Below are 22450 nucleotides of genomic sequence, written 5' to 3'. Positions count from 1 at the left end.
TGCTAAGGGCTGTCAGGTCCCTGTACAACCGAAGCAGGAGCTTGGTCCGCATTGCCGGCAGTAAGTCAGACTTGTTCCCAGTGCATGTTGGACTCCGGCAGGGCTGCCCTTTATCGCTAGTTCTGTTCGTAATTTTTATGGACAGAATTTCTAGGCGCAGCCAGGGGCTGGAGGGTGTCAGGTTTGGGGACCACACAATTTCATCTCTGCTTTTTGCAGATGATGTTGTCGTGTTGGCCCCTTCTAACCAGGACCTTCAGCATGCACTGGGACGGTTTGCAGCTGAGTGTGAAGCGGTGGGGATGAAAATCAGCACCTCCAAATCCGAGGCCATGGTCCTCAGTCGGAAAAGGGTGGCTTGCCCACTTCAGGTTGGTGGAGAGTGCCTGCCTCAAGTGGAGGAGTTTAAGTATCTAGGGGTCTTGTTCACGAGCGAGGGAAGGATGGAACGGGAGATTGATCGGTCTGTCGTGGTGAAGAAAGAGCTGAGCCGCAAGGCGATGCTCTCGATTTACCGTTCAATCTACGTTCCTACTCTCACCTATGGTCATGAGCTTTGGGTCATGACCGAAAGGACAAGATCCCGGATACAGGCGGCCGAAATGAGCTTTCTCCGCAGGGTGGCTTGGCGATCCCTTAGAGATGGGGGATCCCTGAGAAGCTCGGTCACCCGGGAGGAGCTCAGAGTAGAGCCGCTGCTCCTCCACATCGAGAGGGGTCAGCTGAGGTGGCTTGGGCATCTGTCCCGTCCCACCGGGAGGAGACCCCGGGGAAGACCTAGGACATGCTGGAGGGACTATGTCTCCCGGCTGGCCTGGGAACGCCTCGGTGTCCCCCCGGAAGAGCTAGAGGAAGTGTCTGGGGAGAGGGAAGTCTGGGCATCCAGTCGTTTCTGCTACTGATATGTGCAGCTAGACTTCTTCGCAACAGAATATGCTTGCGTGTGAGTTTTCCTGAAGCGAAGCAGTATATTGCATTATATCCATGTGTTTGATTGAGCTAGTTAGCAAAATAATTTCTCACAACGTTGTGCACAAGCAGGTAAAGCATACATTGCCCGCTGTCTCATTGATATAGCGAGCTAGTTCCTGTTTCAAACTAGGTTGATGGCAGATAACGACCAAACATCTTCCAGCTGTTCTGAAGTTTGCTATCGAGTTGATTAGTGCTGTGCTGGAGAGCTACGCTATAGATAGCTAACAAAGCTATTTTAAGACAGGCTATCCCACATGGAAAGAACCTATATAAACATATATGTTTTGATATAGGTTTTTCATACATGTGACATATATAAAAATGTCCGTTTTCCTATATTATAGTTACATATATGCACATACATACGTGCATACGTGTGCATATATGCACGTATAAATGCACCTATATGTTTACCTATATATTAGTAAAATTATCAAAATCCATAGCTACTATGCAACATAAATAAAAGCCCAAAATGTAGAAATGTACATTATTTATTTACTTAAGAACAATCAAATAGCACAAGAACAAAAATAAGACTAAAAAACTATTTATATTGTTGATCTTCTCAGCTCCGTGAGCTTCGAATTGATAGATGTGCCTATCTGCCCTTGGCTGGCTACTTCTTCTATGTAGCATCTAGAGAAGACAAAAATAATAAGACAGTATAATAACAATAATAATATAGTGCTTCATCAGGAACCCAAAGTGCTTACAGAACAGCTGCGATTGGACACATATTTTGGATAAAGGGCTGATCATAATAAAAAAATGTGTCTTGTAAACACGTCAATTAGAAGATTCTAATTGAATTCTGCTAAATCTGAAAGAAATTCTGATTGGAAACATTACCCCCCTTTTTTTTTTGCGGCATCTTTCTTTCATATGCACATGTCCGTCATGGGGACTGCATTGATAACAGTCACACGGTCAATCATGTGCATCCAAAGCAGAGAAAATTCATGGATAGGAAAAAACACTCCCGCGTTTTTTGGTTAGCTTAAAACACAGGTGAAGTACAACTTCTGCAGTTGTTTTAGGGAAATTAAGTTATTCTGAATAAGGCTTGGTGCATGTTTATGCACGTCATGATTGGATTATTTGTTTCCATGTAAACTGATACAGATTTTCCAATCAACATTTTTAATCTGATGTAAGAAACTTTGCACATGTAAACATCTAATTGTCAATGGGCTGCACTTTAATAGCATTTTCCTGCACCCAACAGTACCCAAAATACTTTACAATGGCCTCCCATTGACCCATTCACACACACATTCCACCGGCAAGCTGCCATGCTAGGTTTACATGCTTAATTTTTTACTCGAAGAGCAATAAGATATGCATTAAAATCAAGCAAATCAATTACCGGTATAGACAAAATAAGGCACAAACACAGGACAGAGGGGATTAAGGGTGAAGGAGGGGTGAATATGATTATTTATTAACACTTCAGATGACAACAATATGCCATGAGGTTATTTGCAACACTATATATTCTACAAAATAGAGGACTACACACCTTACAGCGCAATACCCCAGAAATGTGGCTTCAGAAGAGGAAAGGTAGGATCAAGAAGTCAGCAAGCGATGAATTAGTATTATAGGAGCCAAGCAGATACAGTAACAATAATGGGTGCCCTACTTTATGCAGTCTCCATTGATGCCTAATAAACATTGATACAAGATATGGTTAAAGTGGTGAACGTATAAAGTCTTAAAAGTTTTGTTTTCCCTTCTCAACACATTATGCATTTACTCACCAATAATATCTGCCTTTTTAATTTGGTCAAGGGCGACCAGCTGCTCCCCATCCCCTCTGGTTGGTTTCCCACCTTAAAGTAATATTTCAAAATTATTATTAAAGGGGGGTAAAATAAAGGTGGAGAAAGCAAGAGTTTTTTTGAATACACATCACGTTTTCTTGGGTGCAAGGAAATACAAAAATGCCAAGTAAAAAAAACGATGGTATGCCCGCACACACACATAATTTATTCCACAGAATATGACTGACTTTTTTCAAGGACAGAAGAGATTAGGAACATGTTATTTTGTACCATTCAGGTTGCTTTTCAGCAAAGTCTCCAAATCAAAGGTGCCCAGCAGCAGATCCGCACCATGGCAGTAGCAGAGGTGGCAAGGCAGGCTGCTTTCCACGCTTCTGCCTGGCAAAACACCCCAGAGCCCTTTATAACTTCAATCTGAAAAATTATTTTACAACACAATATTAATTTATTGGCAACTTTTAGAAATGTTTTAATGTTTCATATTGAATCTTATGCTTAGCTTCCCAATAGTTAATAGGTTTTTATGTATAAATGCAGATTAATGATAAAGATATGAAACAAATTAATCATTGCCCTAAACGTTATTAAAGGAGAGAAGGAGGAGGACAGGGTGGGGGGAAAGGAGGAGGTTGGATGGAGACTAGGGAAGGAGAAAAGACAGTGGGTGGAGATTGTCACTTATAACACTAATTGGCTCCTACAAAGCAAAAGTTTATACCCATCCTTACTACATAATGTTATTCACCTGTGTTTTCGCTGAGGTCTCAGCTGTTGCTGCAGTCTTGTTAGAGAAGAAAAACATTGTTAAACTATTCAACAGTTTTATGCATATGGGGCAAGTAAATTACATATTACCACTAACTATCCCAACATAAAAATCCCTATAGCTCAGTTGGAGCCTTAAGTAAAATCGGAGGTATAAAAGGGTTACACACACCAGTGGTGTCTCTCGAAAGCGCTCAGTCACCATGGGACTCTCTTAAGGGCTCGTTCTCCTCGGGGCTCGGTCTCCTCTCTGGAGTCTTAGAGAAGAAAGAAACATAGTAAAACCCTTCAACAATTTTTATTCATCCAAGCAAGCCACTATAGATTCTTATTTACTTGGAAAACATTAAACATGACAATAAATTAAAGTAACATGCAAAAGTAATCAGCCAAACATCATACAAATTCATATAGCTCTGTTTGAGTAACAAGTAAACTAACTAAATAAATATAAATGCAAGGGGGTTACTCACCGGTTGCACTTCTCCAAAAGTCAAGAAGGAGGAATCTAGATCCTCCACAGGAGTCCTTCCAGTCTTCTTCATAGAAGAAAAATATAGTTATTCTCTTCAATAAATTAAAGTGCAAATACATCAAATAATTAACACTATCAATCAGCCCAACATCACAAGTCTCTCCATCTCTGCTTGAGAAACAATTTTAAAATGCAATGAAAATCAGAGGGACTTACTTTTTGAGCAATAATAGCGAGGTCACTTTTCATTTGAGGGATTTCTAGAAAGAGGTTATATAAAGAAAAAACTATAATTACAATCACTAGATCAAAATAGCACCCAGCAACTCAGTGCCCTTACTCTTCGAACTGCATTTCCTGCAGCTGTGAACGCAAGCTACAACCCTCCAAAGCCCATTGATAAGGCTTTGCAGAGGAAACCTGGTTGTTGACGCAATTTTCTTTCTCCAATTTCTCCCAAATTCTAATTCCGCAGGGTATTTTTCTGGAGCCGATTGCCTTCTTGAGCAGTTGAAGTCAGAGAAGCATCATTTACTCTCATGAACTGTATGTTCTCTAGGCCATGACTTTTGTTAACCCTCTACGAATTCCTCCAGAAAGAAACAAATAAATATAATTCTAATTTGAATCTTATCAACGGCTATATGAGCACACACACTACCTCACCAGCTAACAACATAGCATTTATTTTGCCAAACACGTGTTTCAGCCCATAACATTTCTAAGTTTATACTTCTCTGCCACCCCAATATCCATCTCCAGAAAAAACATTGCTAATAAATATTAAAATTAGGAATACTTACGATTGATGATAATGTCTTTCATTTTTAAGATCCATTTTACACAAGATCCATTTTAGCAAGATCCATTTTACACTTCTTTAAGTGCGAGCAAAACCATTTAATGTGCTATGTAACTACATAACGTCAGCTAAAGTTAGCGTGTAACATACTTGCCACGTCAATAATTCTGGCTCGGTGCACCGGCCAGGGTTGGCTGCCTTTTCGCCATTCCACCAGCTTCTCGGTTTTTTCTGTCCTTTCAAGAAAATCTTTAACTGAAAAATTCTATGGGCCCCTATATCCTCACCCTCAGTCCATTCAAGTAGGACATAGCGGATCTCCAACGCTGATATCGCCATTTTTACTCCCAGCCGGTATCTTTCGGCGCGAAAGATTAAATCATCAACTACGCGACACCGTAGCAGCAGAGTGGAGAAATGCTTGCCAGTATAAATAACGTTAAGGAAATTAAAGAAAAGCAATAGATATGGATCCAGTACGTTACAAAAGGTAACTCGTTGACGACGAAACACCCGTTCCAGAAAGAACAAAAAGTATTGTAACAAAACGTGCTAGAAGCTAGCTTGCTAAGTTAGCCAGCTAACAAAGCTACCAGCTACAGATCATTTCCAATACCATGTAAACGTATGTGGCATAATTTCCCTTAATGTATGTTAAGTATGTTTGTATAAAGGTAAAATGTATCTTTCCATGGCCACTGTAAATCATCATAAGTTAATTCCCAAACTTCCACTTGATGTTGCTTAAAGTATCAGAAAAATATACATGTGGACAAAAGGGGGCACAGTTATTTAAAAAATAATAATTATGATGACAAAAAAATCAATGGAAAGGACTGTTAAAATAATAAACAAATACATTTGAGCCTGACATCAAATGCAGGTGGTTACCAACCACATGAAATGGTACATTTGTATGAGTCTGTGCAAATTTGGGATTGCTAATCCAATGGTTTAAATTCACAGATGAACCAACCCATACTTGGCCCTAGCTCTTCACCTGGGGAGCCAGTAGAGGAACATCTAAAAGACCCCACAAGTCCAACTTTAGACCAGAAACCAACAAAAGAACAGGTGGAACTCCTGCTGCTGGCATTAAAACTCAAACACGGATTAACAAATAGAGCCTTGGAGGACATCATGCATCTTATCGCTGGTCCTGGTAGGGAATTGGTTAGTGGTGTTGAAGTCAAACACTTCCCCGAGTTGGTTTGATGGAAAGGAGAATAACACACCAGGAGTCAGGTCAATACCGTACTGTATATTCCGTTTATTACAAAAGCTTTTGGAGACGGAGTGTCGCCGCACAATGTGTAAAGATCAATCAGTCACATCAGCATTATTTATACTTCAAACACGCCTAAAAGTGGGGGGTTGAGGTAGCCAAGCATGTGTGCCATTGGTCCAGTTTATGTTCTATACCTTATATGTGTAAATGCAGTACAAGCGTCATCTTTGCACTTTGTGGGTTCTGTCTTGTGTCTATTCTTAATTCAACCCTGTCCAGAATATGTGTGTGTTATTAATCTGTTTCCTGTTCTTCAGAGACACACAAGCTAAATCGGCTCTCTCCCCAGCAACAGCCTAAATAAGATTTCCTGTTCAACTTTCAGTTTCAGCATATGCTACAGACATTTAATATTTTGCTTCAATGCTCACAACAGTTTGACAGCTTATACACTCAATGTATCCACAATTCCCCCTTTTGATCTCTCCCCAGAGAGATCACCCCTATTCGCCAAGCTCCAGTTCTCCCGGGTCATGCTGCTCCAGTAGAGGCATCAGCATCCCTGGTAGCGGTCCTGGAGCCTTCTCAATGGCTGTAGAGATCACTCTCATGGCGAGCCCTCTTATGCATGGGATACAACAACACCCACAAGTAACCATTATAGAACAAAATTTAGCAAGCGATAAAAGAACAGACATTATCAAACCTTTCCACTGGCCAAACATCAAGGTCATCCATTCCTCCAGTGGATTATCTATCCCAGAATGCTTGTGCATAGTTCGCGAGAGAGTCCTAAGTCCCTGCAGTGCTTCAGCGACCAACCCATCCGGAGCTGTATTTTTGGGAATGAAAGTACAACACATGTCCCCAAACATCGCACAAACCTCGCCCTTCTCTGCCAATAACATATCGAGGGCTATGTGATTTTGCACCGCCATCAACCAGGTGGGGGCCAGCTGTTCTGACAGGCCCTCAACCGCATCACGGGTCAAATTAGAGAGACGTAAGACATTATAATGAACGTAATTAATGCAGTCTACATTCTTGTTTGTAGTGACGGGGAACAAAGTGGACAGAACAGGAATATTTTCAAAGCCCGACGCGACCGGGTCTGCGAGTTTGAATTCTTTGGGGACACCTCTAGGGACCCGCGGGAGTCCGGGCTGCCAATGTCCAGTATACGCTCGGACCTTGTCCCATCCCGGGCACCACCCATCAAGCGGCGGACATCCCCACATGCCGCATCTACCACTGGAGTGTGATATACATATAGGTCGTAATCCCTCCATGAGCCATTGAATCTCCCGCAATCTATGACCGAGCATAAATCAAACGTGAAAGCAGTATGTGACCCCTTGATATAATCCAATTCGATGCCCCCTCCCTTCTTCCGGCAGGCGTCCTTTTTTTGTGTCACCTGCCTTCTCGCTGGGGAAATGGATACCCGATGCCAACCGGGGAAACCTGTAGCAACATACAACATACATATCATTATTCCACCAATGCCCATGTACCACTTCATTCTATTATCATCTCCCCAGACCTTTCTCTGTGACCCTGTCATCTTGGTACGAGTGTTAGGAGCCACTTGGTGTCCTATACCCCCTTTTGTTACAGTATTCTTCAGTTCCTTCCCCTAAGAGTCTATTCCCCTGGCGCAGTCCTTTGTCTCCTTCTCTCGCTCGTAGTCCCGCAGTGTCCACTCCTGGCACCGGTCCGGCTGGTTTTGGTCCTCCTTCCGTCCACACTGGGGCAAGCTCCTCCTTCCCGGTTTGGATGAGGTCCGTCAGCAACCTCCCTGGCTCCTGCGCTGGTGTACACTGGCTCCAATGGTACCACGTGTCTCCTTTGTCCACCTTGGCTCCGACCACTTTCGCTTGATTACCTTCAGCAGCACCCACTCCGCCTGGGGCAGGTTCTGGTCCAGCGGGTGCAGGTTCCTCCGTTCTCCGACTCTGTTGGTGAATTCTGAAACGAGAGCTCGCAATTCATCGAAATACACTCTGTGATCTTTGGGCCATTTCTCCCCTTCCGGGACCGCAGGCCCCGCGGCTGGTCCTGGAAACTGTCTCCCCGTCAGCAGCTCGTATGGGGTGAACCCAGTGGTCTGATTTAACAAGCATTGAATCGTCATGAGTGCCAGTGGCAGTGCATCTACCCAGTTCAATTTGATCTGTGCACATATCTTAGCCAACTCTTTAAATTTTACTCTTCCCTGAGACTGTGGGTGGTATACTGTGCCAAAAGCATGCTTTAGGCCCAATAAGCTCTCTACCTTCTGTAAATCACTGTTCTTAAAGTGAGTCCCATTGTCTGACCTGATTTTCTCTGGGAAGCCGTGTCTGGGAATGTACTGGTTCACTAAACACTTGATCACTGTCTGACTGTCCTCCCTTCTTGCCGGCCGGGCTCCTGGCCACCCCGTGAACATGTCCACACCCACTAACATGTAACGGCACCTTCGTACAGTTTCCCCCATGTCCGTGTAGTCTATCACTATCTCTTGTCCAGGTCTCGTCGTCATGGGGAACGCCCCCATCTCAGGTTTAATCGTTGGTATTGGATTGTGGTGAGTGCAGATGGTGCATGTCCTAGTGTAGTTGCGTACCATGTCTACCATAAACGGGTGCCACCAGTGGCACAAGTTTCTTAACATTTGGACCGGCCCTACATGGCCCAGCCCATGGGCTTCTGCAAATGTATCTCCTCGCATGGCTGGTGGAAGTATTACTCTACCGTATAGCCCCCTCCAGAGCCCTCTCGTCTCTGTTGCTCCTCTCTTTCGCCAAATTGTTTTCTCTTGTGGGGAAGCCCCCTTTTGATGTCTCACTAGCTCGTCTCTCTCAGGGCCTTCTCCCCACCCCACTTCCTCTTCTGCTCTTACCATCATCACTCGCGGAGTGTACCCTGCTGCCTGTTTCGCTGCTGTATCTGCCGCTTGATTTCCCTGAGCTACTGCAATATTTGAGTTATCGTGTCCTTTGCATTTTATGATGGCTACCTTTTCAGGCAGGTCTAGGGCCTTGGCTAGTTCTCTCATCTCCGCCTCGTTTTTAATCAGTTTGTCTGCTGTTCTAAACCCAGCTTTTAACCACTGTCCTAGCTCCACGTGCACTGCACCTACCGCATATGCCAAATCTGTGTAAATGTTTTCTCTCTTCCCCTTGGCCTGCCTAAGTGCCTCTATCACTGCTCTCACTTCTGCTCTCTGGGCTGACTGCAGCCCCTGGAGCCTCTCTGCTTTCACTGTGACTAAACCCTCTGGTGTTAGTTTCACTACCGCAAACGCCGCCCTCAGCCCATCTTGTTCGTGTCTGAAACAGCACCCATCTGTGAAGAGGTCCTCTGCCCCTTGGAGGGGTTCTGCCGCCAGATCAGTTTGTGTCTTACTCTCCCTCACTACCTCTTGTGCGCACTCATGTGGCAGCCCCGTCCCCATCCGGTCTGCCATATTTATCCCCTCGTGTGTGAAAGTCAAATTTGGAGCCCCGAGAATTTTACTTAGGTGTTGTTTCCTGAGGGAAGTCATGGTGAACATCTGTGAATTTACATACGCCACTACACTGTGTTGTGAGTATCTGAAGTTGATGTCCCATCACTATGTGTGCGCATTTTTGAATGAGTCTCGCCACCCCCGCGGCGTGCTGTGTTACAGATGGGGTGCCTTTTTTCGGTTTTGTCAAATCCTACGCTTATGTACATGAGGATGTTCCCATCTCCCCCTTTTTTCTGAAACAGGACCCCGTTCATGACTTGTCCTGTTTCAGAAACATCTATTAAACAGGGTTTTGTGTAGTCTGGCATTGCCAGATCAGCTGCGGTGGCTAGTTGTTGTTTCAGCAAAATGAAGGCCTGGTCGGCCGGGGAAGTACAGTTGAGTGTGGCTTTAAGTTTACGCATTCCCTGCTCTTTATCTAGCGCTCTAAGCGGCTCTGTGAGCCCTGAGTAGTTTGGGATGTAATTGCGGCTGTACCCCGTGAGCCCCAGGAATGATAGCATTTCCTGAACAGTAGTGGGTTTGGGATGGTGGAGAATGGTTGTGCGGTGTGCAGGTGAAAGCCCCGCTCCCTTCTGCGAGATTACTCTGCCCAGAAAGGTGACCTGTGTTCTTACCAGCTGTGGCTTTTCTTTCGACACCTTGAACCCTTTCTCAGTCTGGTGAGGACCGTCATTGTAGCTTGGATGCAGCAGGTCGTCTACATACTGGACCAAAGTTACCCCTGTCGGGAGCGAGCATCCTTGCAGCGCTTCTCTCAGTACCCGGTTGAATATGCCAGGGGAAAGCGCAAACCCCTGTGGTAGTCTCGTGAATCGCCATTGTCGACCCCTATGTGAGAAAGAGAAGATGTCACGAAGTTCCTCTGCTAGTGGGAGACATGGGCCATACGGTATTTCCCTGTCCCTTTCTTTTCGACTGGGAGGATAGGCGTGTTCCATGCGGAACACGACTCCTCCAACACCCCTGTGGGCCACAAGCCATTCAATGTCACATCTAACCCTTCATCCGCCTCTGATTTGTGTGGGTATTGGGGCAGCCATATGGGCTCTCCTGGTCTGATTTTAAAGGTGACTGGTGGGCAATCGATGAGCCCCACGTCCGAGGGGCCCTTGGACCACAGTGAGTCCGGCAACTCATTGAGTCTTGCCGTGGCTGCAGGGTGATCCATCTTTTCCCTCCCTTGATCCTGAGTTATCTCCCTTCGCTCTAAATATATCCAATTGGTCCCTGGTGCCTCTAACCGATATGTCTTACAGCTGGGTGAGTACCATACGTTTAACGCCTGAGTGGTTGTCCAATCAGTGCATTCGACCACCCTTTTAACCATGGGCCCTAGGTCTTTTGCTTGGTGTTTAGGATGCAGGGCCAGTGACACATGCGGGGACGGACTCCTCCGCCATCATGTACCACTGTTCCTGCTCGTCAGTCAACTGTACATCTTCTGTTACCCCTTCAGGGCCTACATATATGAATTTAGACCCGATCTGCCACGTGTCCCCACACACTGCATCCCCAAACCCCTCTCTATACACCTTGTCGCCCTGTCAATCATAAAATAGGGTTACATGAGGGGGGTCTGGCGGAGGAAATAACGGCTGGAGGAGGGAGATCCACAGCCTCCACTTGAAGTACTGTGACAAAATGCCCTGTTTGTCCGGCTTTTCCGGTATCAATAGTCCCCAGTATATCTCCGCTATTTCACCCTTCACCGGTTGCACCAGGTACTGCCCTTTGCGTGTGGTTTCAGATCCGCAGACCGCCGACGTCCCGTCTGGTAACGTGACAGTTAGTCCATCTGGAGAACATAAGATATTAGCCCCCAGTTTTATCAACAAGTCTCTCCCCAATAAGTTCACTGGTGTGTTTGCCGACACCACATACGGATGACTGAGGGCCCGTTTACCCAGTATCGTTTTAAGAGTAAACGTCACTGGCAAAGTCTGTCCCACCCCTTCAAACCCCACAACCTCCACTGTCTTGGAGGATAATAGTCCTGTGGCGGGAGGGGCGGTGATGGTGGAAAAAGGGGCACCTGTGTCGACCAGAATGTCCCGTCGACATTCAGGGACAGCATAGGGTCTGCCTTTCCCCCGCTGTCCCCTTCCTGTGGACCGTCAATCCTGGTCCCACCCTCCCTCATAAGAGAGTGGGTACTGGCCAGGTGCACTAGGTGGTGGGACGGCGTGTGGGTTGGGAACTGGAGCTGCCCCTTGGTTTGGGTATCCTCTGCCCCAGGGATTCGGGTCCCCACACGTAAAACAGGCTCTGTATGGGATTTGGGCTCCTGGAGCCCCTCTGCCTCAGCCGGCAAGTGGAATCGTTCCCTCAAAGCTGCGGCTATGCGTCCGACCACCTGACTGAAAGGTATGTCGTCAGGGTTCCGCCTAGTGGCGGCCCCTTTTTCTATCTCATTCATAGTCTGGGCGGACATGGCTCGGGCGGCTACTGCCCTCCAGTTCCCCAATGCCAACGTTTGACCGGCTGTGATTTTGTCAAATTGCGCCAACCATAGTCCACCTCCCTCTCCCATCAGGGGTAATTTATCTACCAGCGCCTGTATGTCTCCCAGCCCCAGTGGTTTATACCGTGGTTCACTGCCTCCCACTCTAAAGAGAGGCAGCTGAAACCCAGCGCAACTAGCTCCCCCTTTTTCTGCTTGTGATCGTGTGTACCTTTTATTTTTAGTCTTTTGAGCCGATTCTACTGCGTCATGGTGTAATTTTTGTTCTGGTGGGGCGAACGCGGCAGAAGGTCTACATCTACGTCTCCCTTCCCCCAGTCTCTACTACTATCGGAGTCTGTGTCTTCGTTTGAGTCAGTCCATCTCCTTACTGCTTTCCCCGTAAGTAACACCCGTCCCTTGTGTGAATTTCCCTTTTTCTGCTTATTTTTTGTCTTTCTCGCAGTGTCACTCCCATCAGACCCTGACCCCGTGTCCTCACGTGTCCTCCTGCCTTTAGCACCGCCTGGCCTTTTCTTCCTGGTCCTTTAACCTCATCCTGTTTATTCTCTCCTAGTTTCTTCACCTTCTCACTTCTCTCCTCATACCTCCCGTACTCTCTCTCTGCTCTGGACTTAAACGGTTTCACTTCCTCCTCAGTGTCTGTCTCGCTCTCTGACTTTGCCTTTCTACTCAACTTCGTCTTTTCTTGCTTTCTAGTCAACTGATATACTGGCTCGCTGGTCTGTGTGTCTATGCAAAACCTTCCTTTTTCTAAGCGTAGCACTGGATACAGTGGTGCGGGCGGTGCGGTAGGCGACACCGGGTCGTCCTCATATGCTGGGGGTTCTCTCTCTCCTTCCTTCCTATCCTCCTTAATTTTCTCCTCCTTTTTCTCCTTATTCAGATGTTCTACTCCCTGACATCACACTGCAAATTTACACCATTCTTTTCTGTCCTTTTCCCATGCTTTCTCCTCATCTCCTTTTCTTGACCAAATTTGCTGTTTCCCTCTTGTCCCTAACTCTATCTCGATTCTTAGCACAATCCTTCTCTTTATCCCACAAAATTACATGTAATGGTCTCCTTTCACCCATCCTTAGTCCTGCCTCACTCACCACTTGTCGCAGTTTCTCTTCTATCTGTCCTTTTTCTTTCTGAGTTGGGTCCATCCTGCCTACAACTGTCAGTACATTTGCCACCTGTATCCCCAATTTCTTCCATCCCCCGTAACCTGGACCCCACCCATTGTCATCTACTTCTCTCTCAAACTCCCCGTCCATTTCCTTACTAGTGTTTATTTATGTGTGAGATCCTAACTCACCCGTTATGTTCGAGGTGCCCCTAAGTCCTCGGGCCTTTCAGCCGACTGATTGTCAAGTCTCCTATTTACAATCTCCACCGTCCTCGTCGGGAAGTTGGGGGGGTGGGGGGGGTAGTCAACCCCGGAACAATCACCAATTGCCTCGCCCTCCTGCATTTAAACCAGTCCCACTACATTCTTCACAGGTTCACAATTTCGTTCACAGCCAATACGCAGATTTAGATATAACAGGCTCTGCTTACCTTTTTTATGATGCACCGGTGCTGGAACCTGTGAGTCCCGTATAGGTCAACTGGACCGAGTCGAATTCCTTCTCCTTTACTCCATCTCGGACGAGCCCCCAAAATTGTTGAAGTCCAACACTTCCCCGAGTTGGTTTGATGGAAAGGAGAATAACACACCAGGAGTCAGGTCAATACCGTACCGTATATTCCGTTTATTACAAAAGCTTTTGGAGACGGAGTGTCGCCGCACAATGTCTAAAGATCAATCATTCACATCAGCATTATTTATACTTCAAATACGCCTAAAAGTGTGGAGGTTGAGGTAGCCAAGCATGTGTGCCATTGGTCTAGTTTATGTTCTATACCTTATATGTGTAAATGCAGTACAAGCGTCATCTTTGCACTTTGTGGTTTCTGTCTTGTGTCTATTCCTAATTCAGCCCTGTCCAGAATATGTGTGTGCGTTATTAATCTGTTTCCTGTTCTTCTGAGATACACAAGCTAAATCGGCTCTCTCCCCAGATAAATAAGATTTCCTGTTCTTCTACTTGCAACTTTCAGTTTCAGCATATGCTACAGACATTTAATATTTTGCTTCAAAGCTCACAACAGTTTGACAGCTTATACACTCAATGTATCCACAGTGGCTCAAAGTACCTTTTCTACAAAGCATTTGATTCAGTGAAAGACATATTAGAAGTACATTATGTGTGCAAGAGTTGCAACGTAAGAATGCAGGAAGGTCCCCTTTAATGTCAAGTGCCCAGTCTGTGACCAGGACACATCAAAAGCGCATGCACAAAAAGACAAGTGTTTTTTGTACTTGCCACTAAAATATCAAATTAAAAAACTGCTTGAGGACCACCAATTAGGGAAACACCTGAAACACCGTTTTGAGAAGAAGGATGCCTCCATCAAGATATATACAATGGACATTTATACAAAAAACTATCACCCCTTGCATCACCAGACAGCATATCACTGACTTTCAACTGTGATGGAGTGCCAGTGCACAAATCAAACACAAAAAGTTTGTGGCCAATTTTGTGTACTGTTAATGAACTGCCAATACAACTATGTGCAAAACATGTTATGCTTTGTGGCCTGTGGTTTGGTCAAAACAAACCAAATATGAACACTTTTTTTTTTATTTTATTTTTTTATTATTATTATTTATTTTATCCTTTATTTTACCAGGGGATGTCCCATTGAGATAATCAAATCTCTTTTACAAGGGAGCCCTGGGGCAACAGTTACACAAATTACACAGAATCACAGAAACAGTCACAACAACAAAATTAATTTACAAAACATATGAAATTATAAAAAATAACATAAAGGGGTTATTTAAAACATGCGCATTGTACATGAAACCATTTGTCGATGAATGCATAGAGTTGTACTCTAATGGTCTTATATGGCAAAGTGAAAGTGGGGAAATTGTCACAAGTAAAGTACTGCTTACTACCATGGTGACAGATTCAGTTGCTCGCCCGCTGATTCAGGACTTTAAACTGTTTGAGAGTTTGGGTGTTTTTTTTGTATGCAGAAAGGAACAAGTGGGTTAAAACGCAGGGGGAGTGTAAGGGCTTATCCAAATGAAAAAGCAGTGTTGAGGAATCCCTCCCAGACTGATGATGTGGTAGACGAGGCTCTTGCTGGAAACCCCACTAAGGGAGTAAAAGGGCCAAGTATTTTGTCTTGTCTACCTGATTTTAATATGATTGATGGCTGTGTTCCAGATTATATGCACAGTGTGCTGCTGGGTGTAGCAAGAAGCATCACCACGCTGTGGTTTCATTCTGAAAACATCCAATCGCCATGGTATATCGGACACTCAACAGAACAGATTGATGACATTTTAACTTCTATTAAACCCCCTGTAATTTTTCCTGTGTCCCCCACTCAGTGAAAGAGAAAAAGTTCTGGAAGGCACACGAGTAGAACATGTGGTTGTTTTATTACAGCATACCAACATTGAAAGGGGTCTTACCTGAAAAATATCTGAAGCACTGGTTAAAGTTGGTAAAGGGGGTTTCTCTTCTACTCTGTGAGAATATATCACCACTGCACATATCAGAATCTGAGGGGTTGCTAACAGAGTTTGTTCAGGAAATGGAGACCCTTTATGGGATCAATAATGTCACTTTCTTCAGTTGAGAAAAAAGTGGTGCAGGAAGTAAGTCGCTCTCATTGTGTTACATCTCTGAGTAGGCCTAAAATGTGTATTTTCAGAAATTATGATTTTCTGGCCTTGAACAGCATCAGCAACCTAGTAAATAGAGTCACTGTGAAGTATTTTTGCAGAGTAGTGGTTAATCTTGAAGTAGTTCATTCACAAAACTACTTGCGTAGTTTTCGGGGGGAAACTCGTACACTGTCATTCTTTCTGATCGAGAGTAAAGTATATTCTCTGTGAAGACATTCATGGTCTGTGATCTGGGGCAGGGGGAGACATGTTACACAGTGGGGAAGTACTGCCAAAAAGTAAAACGGGACATCTGCGGTCAATTTAAGAATCCTTGTTATTTCATCCCTGTAGGGAAAAGTCTGGGGCATTTAGTTGCTATACAAGCATCTCAGATAAAAGAAAAGTGTCTGTTCGTTAAAACTGTGAACAGAAATGTTTACATTGTCTTCAAATTCACAGCTCAGATAGATGTGGGATGATGATGATGATTACTTGAATGTATGTTCTATGTACTTTCTTTATTTATTTTTTGCTACATTTGACTGTAATGACCATTCAGCCATATTCATCTAGAAACTGCATTAAGACAATACAGAAAACATTGCATTTTGCATTGCATTTGGTGGATGTAACGGTGAATGTGTGGATGTGTATGAGCTGTAATGTGAATCTGGAAGTGACTTGAAATTGGAAAAAAGGCTTGATTGACAAAATAAAAAAACGACATTTCCTTTTCCACTATCTTCATACAAGAAAGAATTGACCTTGTAAATGTTTCAGGAAAACGTGTAGACATCATAGCTTTCCATCTCTTCTCACTTAATTGTCATAGTTAAATTCCATAACATGCCAGTTACATGATACCAATTTCACGTGTTCGCACATACATAAGTTCTTGCATAATTTTTTTTTGTTAGTTCTTAGTTATTGCCTTGATAATAGAAAGTATGAGCTAGGCATCATGTATGACAGTTGCCAAAGTGAGATATGAGCTACAAAATGACCAGATCCTTCCATGATCTAGGAGACATATCTTGTATGTACATATAGGGCTTATATATGGAATGAATGAAAATGAAATGAAAACCTTTTATTGCCCCGTGGGGGAATTTGTTTTACACTCATAGGAGCCTAACATAAACACAGCAAACATAGAACAACAATAAGACAAAAACTAGTTAAAAGTAAATGATCAATGATCAATGAAAACCCCCTAAAAACATCCAACAGCACTATGAACATGGAGGACACAGAGAACATGACATGTACAACAACAGTAAACACAGCAAAGGTAGAGACATTCAGTTATTAGTTCAACAACTTAAAAGAATCAATAAATAGATATATATTCAATATTCAATAATACGCATATGAAATGTTCAAAAGCTTAAGGAATCAATAAAAATATATATTCAATAAATAAACACAATTAAAAGATATCTATGTGCCCATAGATGATCTGTTTAGTAATTGAATGCTCCTCGGCACAAATGATGATATATATCGTTTAGTTTTTATTTGGGGCATTCTAAATCTACGTCCGGAGGGGAGGATGGAAAATTCTGTGCAAAGTGGGTGCAATGGATCCTCCAGTATCCTCAGTGCCAATTTGAGGGTATACTGGTCAGTAAGATTTGTGATGCTTTTAACATCTGATCCAGTAATTTTCCTACCCATTTTTGTCACCTTGTCCAGCATGTTCCTGTTCTGGATAGAAAGACCTCCCCCCCAGCACTGAATGGCAAAAGTCACCACACTCTGAATGAAAGTCAAATAAAACAATGTCAAGGTACTAGTCTCTGCATTAAAACTGCGCAATTTCCTTAAAAAAAAGAGCCGTTGCTGTGCTTTTGAATATCTTGCAAGTGTGTTGGCTGACCAGGTGAGTTTATGGTCAATAATAGTACCCAAATACTTGTACTCCTCCACAATCTCAATAACTGTCTCTTGAATAGTAACTGGTTGCAATGGAGGGGGCCTTTTCCTAAAGTCAATCACCATTTCTTTTGTTTTTGAAAAGTTTAAAATTAACGAGTTTTCACTACACCATTCATAAAAGTGGTCAACCTCAGTTCTGTAATCCTGTTCGTTATCGGTTAAAAACCCAACCAAGGCAGCATCGTCTGCAAACTTAATCAGTGAACATTTGGAATGATGGCTGACACAGTCATTAGTATATAAAATAAATAACAAGGGTGATAAAACACATCCTTGTGGCACTCCTGTGTTGGTCATGATGATTTTTGATTGGCTATGACCCGCTCTCACAAATTGTAGTCTGCCTGTTAAAAAGTCCTGAATCCACTTTAACAGATTGAGGTTCACACCCATAAGTGTCAGCTTCTCTAATAACATGTGTGACTGAACAGTGTTAAAAGCTGAGGAAAAGTCTGCAAATAGGATGCGAACATAAGAGGCAGGCGTTTCAAGATGTTTATAAATTCCATTCAGGAGGGTTGTTACTGCATCTTCCACACCTCTTTTCTCTTTGTAGGCAAACTGTAATGTATCCATGTGTTCTTTGGTTTGTTTTTTGAGATGAGTTAAAATGATCCGCTCAAAGCATTTCATAGCAACTGAAGTGAGTGCTACTGGTCTAAAATCATTCAGTCCATCTGGTTTGTGTTTCTTAGGAAGTGGCACAATTTCTGCAGTTTTCCATATCTTTGGAACTTTGTGTGTGTCGAGTGATTTCTGATACAGCCCTCTGAACACCGGGCTCAGTTGTTCTTTGCAGCTCTTTAGGATGGTACCTTCCAGCCTGTCAGGGCCGGCAGCTTTCCGAGTCCTTACATGGGAGAAGATCCGCCCCACTTCCTCACAGCTTACCCTGATTGAGGCACTTGCTCTTCCTTCAAGGCTGATTGGATTAGCTGGCACGTCATTCTCCCATCTCGCAAAGTGTTCATTCAGCGCATTTGCTTGTTCGACTGTATGCACCGTACTATTAGTGTGGTGGTTTTGACCTATGATAGTTTTTATGCCCCTCCATGCCATACGCGAATTATTTTCTTGAAGATGTTGTTCAATTTTATCTTTATATTGTCTTTTACCCTGTTTAATTTTCTTCTGTATTTCCTTCTGAATCAGCTTCCCTCCATACCGATCATTTCCTTTAAATGCTCTTTCTTTATCCACCAGCAATTTTTTAATATCAGTTGTAATCCATGGTTTTGAATTAACTAATTGTTTCACGCGTTTCGTCGCGATCACATTGTCCACACAAAAATTAATATATGACGTGACAACATCCGCATGTTCGTCGAGATCTGCACATTCAAAAACGCTCCACTCTGTGCAGTCAAAACATCCCTGAAGAGCTGTCACACTGTCATCATCCCACACACGCACCAATGTCATTTTAGGTTTTTCCCTTTTTAATTTTTGTCGGTAAGAGGGCAACAAAAAAACTGTTATGATCAGATCCGCCTATCGCTGCTTTGTTAACTGCTTTATAGGCATTTTTGATGTTTCCATAGCAAAGATCAATTGTTTTTGATCCGCGCGTGGCGCACTTCACATATTGCTGATATTGGGGTAATACAGATGACAAAGAGCAGCCGTTAAAATCACCCAGAATAAGTTTGGGAGTATCTGGTGACGCTGTCTCTAGTTCTTGTATATGGTGATATATCGCATCTGCAGCCTCTTTGTAGTTTGCGTCAGGGGGAATATACACTAGGCATACAAATAGTTGCCCAAACTCTCGTGGTAAATAAGTAGGTCTTAGGGAAACTGATAAGAGTTCTAAGTTTGGGGAATTGATGGTGTGTCTAATAATATGATGTCTACACCACTTGTTGTTAATATACATACATAGTCCTCCACCAATCGATTTCCCTGTGGCTTGTTTTTCTCTGTCAAGTCTCAACGGTGTACCAAAGCCAGGTAGGGAAAGACTGTCATCATTCACTGTAGTGTTTAACCAAGTTTCACTGAAACATAACAGACAACTGTCTCTGTATTCATACCTGTATTGCGTAGAGGCATGGAGTTAATCTAATTTGTTCCTTAGCGATCTCACATTAGAGAGGACTATAGTTGGAAGTGGGGGTTTAAATCCTCTTGCACGAACGCGGCGTTTAATTCCTCCTCTCGAACCTCGCTTTCTCTTTGTCTTGTCAAATCGCTGTTCAGTTGGACGTAGGCATTCCAAAGGAAAGTCTGTTGGAGGAGTCCACTGCAGCTGCGTTACTAAGCCCAGCTGAAGTAGTTGATGTCTGCCGTAGGTTATCCTAAATGGTTCAGCGTTTGCCAGGAGTAGAGAAAGTAGAGTGATCGCCAGGAAGAGTTCCAAGTAAGCCATGTTGCTGTCCATTGTTTACATCCGATTGCCAGCGTTTATATTCAAAACAATCAAATCAAAAACCTGACTTAACACCGAAAGGCCGCAATTCAACAAACATAACAAACAAAAGAAAACAAAACAAAAAACCGCATACTAACAAACTAACAAACTTTAACCAAACAGCCAGAGCTCCCGTGTGCGTGTCAGCCGCAGAGCAGCGCCATCAATGGATTTTAAATCAAATTGTCCTGCCATAGACGGTCCCATAAAAGATGAACATAAGAAATACATTCTAAACATTAAGGTTTGGATTAAGGTTATAAAACGAAAACGTCTAGGTTGGTTTAACATTAGGTATCACAGTACTTGGGGTAAGGTTATAAACGATATCGCCTCTGGTTGGATTCGAAATTGACCGAATTGGAGTTTCTGCCCATCCAGCATCCCAGACCACAATGCCCTTCCAAAGATCAAAAAGTGTATTTAACTCTTACTAACCAGTGCCTCTAATAGTTGGTATTTACTCAAAGATTACTTGACCTAACGTAATATATCTTACGAATTTGCCTGTCAAATATTTAAGTAAAATTGTTTACAGACCAGTCTGGTCGTGTTATCTGCATGAAAGTGGAACTTTCACAGTAATTACCTACAAGTGAATGGGTAAGTGTGTCCTCATTTATCTGGCCCTCATTTATCTTTATGGATATAAAGAAGCAATACAGGAGACCTATATGGCCTGTATATACACATATATTCACCTCAATTTTGCCTAGATGTGGCATATATATGCATATATGCAGCATACACACTCACCTAAAGGATTATTAAGAACACCTGTTAAATTTCTCATTAATGCAATTATCTAATCAATCAATCACATGGCAGTTGCTTCAATGCATTTAGGGGTGTGGTCCTGGTCAAGACAATCTCCTGAACTCCAAACTGAATGTCAGAATGGGAAAGAAAGGTGATTTAAGCAATTCTGAGCGTGGCATGGTTGTTGGTGCCAGACGGGCCGTTCTGAGTATTTCACAATCTGCTCAGTTACTGGGATTTTCACGCACAACCATTTCTAGGGTTCACAAAGAATGATGTGAAAAGGGAAAAACATCCAGTATGCGGCAGTCCTGTGGGCGAAAATGCCTTGTTGATGCTAGAGGTCAGAGGAGAATGGGCCGACTGATTCAAGCTGATAGAAGAGCAACTCTGACTGAAATAACCACTCGTTACAACCGAGTGGTTTCCTACAAATAGGAAAAAGAGGCTACAATTTGCACGAGCTCACCAAAATTGGACAGTTGAAGACTGGAAAAATGTTGCCTGGTCTGATGAGTCTCGATTTCTGTCGAGACATTCAGATGGTAGAGTCAGAATTTGGCGTAAACAGAATGAGAACATGGATCCATCATGCCTTGTTACCACTGTGCAGGCTGGTGGTGGTGGTGTAATGGTGTGGGGGATGTTTTCTTGGCACACTTTAGGCCCCTTAGTGCCAATTGGGCATCGTTTAAATGCCACAGCCTACCTGAGCATTGTTTCTGACCATGTCCATCCCTTTATGACCACCATGTACCCATCCTCTGATGGCTACTTCCAGCAGGATAATGCACCATGTCACAAAGCTCAAATCATTTCAAATTGGTTTCTTGAACATGACAATGAGTTCACTGTACTGAAATGGCCCCCACAGTCACCAGATCTCAACCCAATAGAGCATCTTTGGGATGTGGTGGAACGGGAGCTTCGTGCCCTGGATGTGCATCCCACAAATCTCCATCCACTGCAAGATGCTATCCTATCAATATGGGCCAACATTTCTAAAGAATGCTTTCAGCACCTTGTTGAATGAATGCCACATAGAATTTAGGCAATTCTGAGGGCGAAAGGGGGTCAAACACAGTATTAGTATGGTGTTCCTAATAATCCTTTAGGTGAGTGTATATTTTCATATATGTGCATATATGCTGTATATATGCAGCATATATGTGCATATAAACTACATATAGGTTCTTTCCATGTGGGATAGATCACTCTTTTAGCATTAGTCAAGATTAAATCATATAAGAGATAGCGATACCGATATTATAACGTTTAATGAGCGTTATCAGAGGGTCTATTAGTTATCTACCAAATTATTTAATATTAAAACATTTTGTCACGCTGTAATGACGTTCTACATGTTTCACTGTCATGGTAATTCAGCCTACATAACTTGGTGCACCATGTCTCAGCAGGATATTCAATCGTGTACAAGATTTTTGTGTAGAATTCAGGAGCTTTACCAAAAATGTCACCCTCACTTAAAAAAGATAGATTCCAACCTTGTATTTTACTAACTTAAATTTTAAAGTTGCTTGGCTAGTTTTAAAATAATTTTTAACTTTATCGTTGCAATAGTGTTTTTCCATTTTCAGTGTGCACATTTGCTAGGTGAATTCTGAAAGACACT

At 43.3% G+C, this 22450-nt stretch overlaps 1 long non-coding RNA gene across 1 annotated transcript; it reads right to left on the bottom strand.

Annotated features, from left to right (window-relative positions):
* Positions 1-2769: 2769 nt before the first annotated feature.
* LOC109615365 lies at positions 2770-3535 on the bottom strand. Its single transcript, XR_003782015.1, has 3 exons — positions 3508-3535; positions 3033-3176; positions 2770-2810 (listed from the first exon to the last, which is right to left on the bottom strand). It is a non-coding gene; the product is annotated as an uncharacterized LOC109615365 (long non-coding RNA).
* Between the last annotated feature and the right edge of the window lie 18915 nt (positions 3536-22450).

The sequence above is a fragment of the Esox lucius genome, chromosome 8 (assembly GCF_011004845.1).
Source record: "Esox lucius isolate fEsoLuc1 chromosome 8, fEsoLuc1.pri, whole genome shotgun sequence".
In the NCBI taxonomy this organism is placed as follows: domain Eukaryota; kingdom Metazoa; phylum Chordata; class Actinopteri; order Esociformes; family Esocidae; genus Esox; species Esox lucius.
This window is presented reverse-complemented; position numbering and strand designations above follow the sequence as displayed.